The sequence below is a fragment of the Trichechus manatus genome, unplaced genomic scaffold (genome assembly GCF_000243295.1).
Source record: "Trichechus manatus latirostris isolate Lorelei unplaced genomic scaffold, TriManLat1.0 scaffold00158, whole genome shotgun sequence".
Classification (NCBI taxonomy): domain Eukaryota; kingdom Metazoa; phylum Chordata; class Mammalia; order Sirenia; family Trichechidae; genus Trichechus; species Trichechus manatus.
The window spans coordinates 3,040,305-3,046,344 of NW_004444094.1; positions in this window are offsets into that span (position 1 = coordinate 3,040,305).

The following is a 6,040-nucleotide window of genomic DNA, read 5'->3' on the forward strand; positions in this document are numbered from 1 at the left end:
AATTTATACACGTTTTGTGACATTAGTTGAAATCCCTATAATGTAATAGCACACTCCCCCTTTCCAACCCGGGCTTCTTGTGTTTGTTCAAGCAGTTTCTGTCCTCCCTGCCTTCTCATCCTGCCTCTGAACAGGAGTCACCCATTTGGTCTCATGTATCTGCTTGAACTAAGAAGCACAATCTTCACGAGTATTATTTTATGTTTTATAGTCCAGTCTAATCTTGGTCTCAAGAGTGGGGTTTGGGGATGGTTTTAATTCTGGGTTAACAGAGTGTCTGGGGTAAATATTTCTTTTCTGTCCAACATCTTTGTTTTTAATCCATGTGGATGTGGAATGGAGGGAAAGAATTGCAATAACCCAACCTGAGAGGCCACAAATACATATATATGATATTTTCTTCAACAATCATAGAACCCCATCTTGCTAAAAAACAACATTTTGCCCAAGGTTCCCAGAATAAAACCAAGCAGCACTATTAATTTCCTTACCATTGGCCTAAACGATATGCCAGCCACTTTTAAAGTCTCTGGCCATCAGGTTGTTGTTGTTGTTTTTAGGTGCCATTCAGTCACTTCCGAGTCATAGTGACCCTATGTACAACAGAACGAAACACTGCCTGGTCCTGTGCCAAACTCACAATGGTTGTTATGTTTGAGCCCATTGTTGCAACCACCGTGTCAATCCACCTCTTTGTGGGTCTTCTCTTTTTTGCTGACCCTCTATTTTACTAAGCATGAAGTCCATCTCCAGGGACTAGTCCCTCCTGATAACATGTACAGGATAACATGTAAAGTCTCATCATACCAGCTTCTAAGGAGCATTCTGGTTATACTTCTTCCAAGACATATTTGTTTGTTCTTCTGGCAGAATATATTCAATATTCTTTGCCAACATCACAATTCAAAGGCATGAATTCTTCTTCGTTGTTCCTTATTCATTGTCCAGCTTTCACATGCATATGAGATAATTGAAAACACCGTGGCTTGGGTCAGGCGCACCTTAGTCCTTAAAGTGACATCTTTCCTTTTCAACAATTTAAAGAGGTCTTTTGCAACAGATTTGCCCAATGCAATGTGTCATTTGATTTCTTGACTCCTGCTTCTATGGGCATTGATTGTGGATCCAAGTAAAATGAAATCCTTGACAACTTCAGCCTTTTCTCCGTTTATCATGGTGTTGCTTATTGATCCAGTTGTGAGAATTTTTGTATTCTTTATGTTGAGGTGTAATACATACTGAAGGCTGGAGTCTTTGATCTTCATCAGTAAGTGCTTCAAGTCCTCTTCACTTTACGCAAGTATGGTTGTGTCATCTGCATATAGCAGGCTGTTGATGAGTCTTCAGCCAATCCTGATGCTTCGTTCTTCATTCAGTCCACCTTCTCAGATTATTTTCTCAGCATACAGATTGAACAAGTATGGTGAAAGGATATAACCCTGATGCACACCTTCCCTGATTTTAAACCATGAAGATGAATTATCCCCTTGTTCTGTTCGAAAAACTGCCTCTTGGTTCATGTACAGGTTCCTCATGAGCACACTTAGTGTTTTGGAATTTCCATTCTTCACAATGTTACCCATAATTTGTTATGATCCACACAGTCAAATGGCACACAGGTCAACATCTTTCTGGTATTCTCTGCTTTCAGCAATGATCCCTCTGACATCAGCAATGATATTCCTCCTTCCACTTTCTCTTCTGAATCTGGCCTGAACTTTTGGCAGTTTCCTGTCAATGCACTGTTGCAACTGCTTTTAAATGTTCTTCAGCAAAATTTTACTTGTGTGTGATATTAATGATATTGTTTGATAATTTCTGCATTCTGTTAAGTCACCTTTCTTTGAATGGGTACAAATATGGATTTCTTCCAGTTGGTTGGCCATGCAGCTGTCCTCTAAATTTCTTGGCAGAGATGAGAGAGCACTTCAAGACCTGCATCTGTTTGTTGAAACATCTCAATTGGTATTCTGTCAATTCCCAGAGCTTGTTTTTGGCCAATGCCTTCAGTGTAGCTTGGACTTCTTCCTTCAGTACCATCGGTTCTTCATCATATGCTACGTCCTGAAATGGTTGAACATTGATCAGTTTTTTTGGTACAGTGACTCTGGACCTCAAGGATAAGACATTATTCAGGTTTTAATGCATTTGGTGTCAAAGTAGGTCCCTTTTGAAATGCGTGATGCTCAGCAGACTGGAGTTGGAGCCTCATTGTTGTGTAGGTTGAACATTCTATTAGGTGATGTTTCCTGGAGGTGTTAGTTTTGTAAACTTTTGTAAATTTTTTACTTTATCCCCTTTATTTCTGAGAGATAAAGCTTGCAAGCATAATTATGGCTTCAGAGCCCTGGAGGCAGTTCTACTCTGTCCTATAGGGTTATTATTAGTCAGAATAGAATGGACAGCAGTGAGTTGGGGTTTTGGGTGATAGCTATTGAGCCCTGATGGGTTTGTTTTGGTTTTTATGTGACATATTAGAAAACAGGAGGTTTTCCCTGTAGCCCAAGAAAAGAGCCAGCCATAAATTATCTACTTAGTTCTCAGTAGCATACTGTCATGCCACAGATTGGTGGCGCCAAAGAGCCACTCGCCTCTTTGGCAGATTATACTGCCAGATCATGTTTCTCAAAATCCGTATTACCAACCCAAAACTTAAACACATTCAATTAGTAAGCATGCATTCCAATACTGAAAACACATGCCATCAAAAACACTTTCGTGATACATTGAGAAAAATGGCACCTTAGGCAAAAGCATCACACTGTCCCTCCGCAGCTAAGGTCTGAAAAAAAGAGCCAAACAGAGAAAACAGCAATCCTGAAACCGTAAAACATCAAATGGAGAGATAAAGAACTCAGCCAAACACTAAATGGAGTGAGAAAACTGACAAGAACAGAGAGCAAGGAGAGATTCACGCACAGGTCTCCTATCAGCTAACGCAGTGCAGATCCACCTTCTTGGACTCCTGTTGGAGACCAGCAAATAGGGGGTACAAGAAAGCAGCTACACAGAGCTTCCAGCGTGAGACAAAACAACCGGTAATTTGCGATATACGCTTTCCCACCCCCCACCCTTCTTCACACCTACTCTGCCTCCTCTGCTTCCTGTGGCTACAGTCTCTTGTCCGGGAAGCACTGACTGCTTGAATTCCACACTCCCGCACTGCCGAGTTCTCTGAGTGCCATTTGTTGGCTGCTGGTGTTGCTTTTTTCTGCTTCTTTTTATTTCTTCCTTACCTCTCACCACCTCCCCCTCCTTTCACTCAAATACCTGGCCCGTGTGCCATCTTTGCTTCTTTCTGAGGGGCTGCAGAGCTCCATTCAAGTGTGGAACTGTTTCCCGGTCTGGGCTGCAGTGCTGGTGGGATCCCAGGCCTTTTGTGTGTTTGCTTGTTTTGAGTTGTTTGTTTGTTTTCTTTACTTTTTCTTGAGTTGGGAGCCGGTTCTGGCCAGGGTTGCTTCATGGCTAAGGACCTGCCCCCTCGGCTTGTACAGATTTGCAGAGGGATCCCCGAGCGCAATTTTTTTTCCATGGGTTTTTTGGGTGGCTTTTCTTGTTTCATTTCTTTTTTTTTTTTTTTTAAATTTTTGTTTTCTTTTCCCTCTTTTTCCCTTTTTGTCTTTCTTCATTACTCAGTTTCTTGTCTCTCTATACCTTATATCTCTTCCTGTTCCCTGAATATCTGGCACTGAATAACTCTACGCTTTCTAGCCAGGCTGTACTGCAACACCTGAGAATAACTTCCCCAGACCTCGTAGCAGCACCGATGGGATCCCTGGGAGTTTTGGTGTTCTTTTTCACTTTTGATTTTTATTTATTCATTCTTTTCTTCTCTCTTTTCTTTTTCTTCTTCTTCCCCTTTTCGTTTTCATCCATTTCATAGCCTCTCATCTCTCCACTGCAACAGCAAGCTCCCCTAGCATTCTTTTTGGTTTGTTTGTATGTTTTTGGCTCCTGTTCCTCTCTCCTCTCTCCCATATTCATCTTAGCTCCACACATAACAATCTACCCCCTCCATCCTGCTTATCTGCACCACGAGCTTAACATCACACCACCAAGCAGCACAGGCACGGCCTACCGGAACCTGCTCTGCACTGATTACTGACTTGCCCTGGTGGCTGTAGTAAGTGCCACAAACAACCTGTCCCAGTAACTCCTCTTCAGCTAGACCTGCCCTGCTGTACCACATCTGCACAACTGACCCTGCCAATTAGAGAAGGAGGCAAAAAGTATCATGCCCACAGAAGAGCAAACAACAAAGAACACACAGCCCACCGGCTCACACATAGCCAAATTAAAAAAAAAGGACAAAACAAACAAAAATCAACAATCAGTAAATGAGAAAAATAACTACTGAGTTTCCTGAAGACAGCGGACAATATCAAAACATATACAAAAACAGGACAGGATGGTTCCAGTAGGTGCCCAAAATAAAACACCAGATGATGTTCCAGTGGAAGAAAAGGCGCTAGAATTACCTAATAGGGAATTCAAATCTCTAATACTCAGAATTAGCCAAGAGTTGATGCAAAAAGCAGACAATAATGTGGAAAAAATAGACAAATTCATGGAAAAGGCAGACAAATTCATGGAAAATACAGACAAAAAATTGGAAGAATTCAGGAAAATAATGCAGGAACAAAATGCCAAAATAAATTCACAACTAGAAATTATACAAAAACAACAATAAGAAATCCAAAAGGTAAACAACAAGATTTCAGAAATGGACAGTGCCATAGAAGGGCTGAGGAGCACATTGGAAACGGTGGAAGACAGGATCAGTGGAATTAAACACAAACACTTGCATACAACACTGTTTGAGGAAAACTCAGAAAATGGAACAAAGAAAAATAAAGACACCATGAGAGTTATGTGGGATACAATCAAAAGCAAAACTTTCAAGTAACTGGAGTTCCAGAACAAGGGTAGAAAACAGAAAACAGAGAGGATCAATGAAGAACTGCTGATAGAAAACTTCCCCAATATTATGAAAGATGAAAAGCTGACCATCCAAGAAGCTCAACAAACCCCGAATAGAAGACCCCAAAAGAAAATCAACATGGCATATCATAATCACACTCCCCTAAACCAAAGACGAATAAAGAATCCTGAGAGCAGCTCATGAAAAACAAGAAGTCACATACAGAGGAGAAACAATAAGACTAAGCTCAGATTATTCAGTAGAAACCATGCAGGCAAGAAAGCAATGGGATGACGTATATAAAACCTTGAAAGAAGAAAATTGCCAGCCAAGAATAATATATCTTACAAAACTGTCATTCAAATATGATGGTAAAATTAGGACATTTACAGATAAACAGAAATTAAGGGAATATGTAAAAACCAAACCAAATTTACAAGAATTATTAAAGGGAGATCTTTGATCTGAGAACAAATAACTTCAGCTCACGGGCAGAATCTAGGACGCAGGATCGTACCAGCCAGATACCAATCTAGGAGATGAACTATCAAGGACTATCCAAAACCAAAAGAAATACAACAGGGAATCAGAGCAGTTAATCAGTAAATGACAACAACATCAGAACAATAAAAGAAGGAATAAATGGCATAGGTATAGAACCTTCTAACGTAGAGGAAGGCAAGGCAATACCACGTAATAATAGACTGCTTCAAACTTAGAAAGATAAGGGTAAAATTCATGGTAACCACAAAGAAAGTTCACAAACATATTCATAAAAATAAAGAGGAAATGCATAAAGTCTCAGCAAAAACAAAACCTACAAAAACAAAAGAAATGAAAAAAAAATCCACAAACAAAACTAATTCAGCACAGGAGAGTAAGAAGAATAAAGAAAACGTCAGCATCACAAGAAAAAAGCACTACAAAATGACAGCAACAGACTCGAGTCTATCAATACTTACACAGAATGTAAATGGACTCAATGCACCCATAAAGAGATGGAGAGTGAACAGAATGGATAAGAAAACAAGATCCATCAATATGCTGTCTACAAGAGACACACCTTAGAAACAAAGACATGAGTTTATTAAAAGTCAAAGGTTGGAAAAAATATATCAA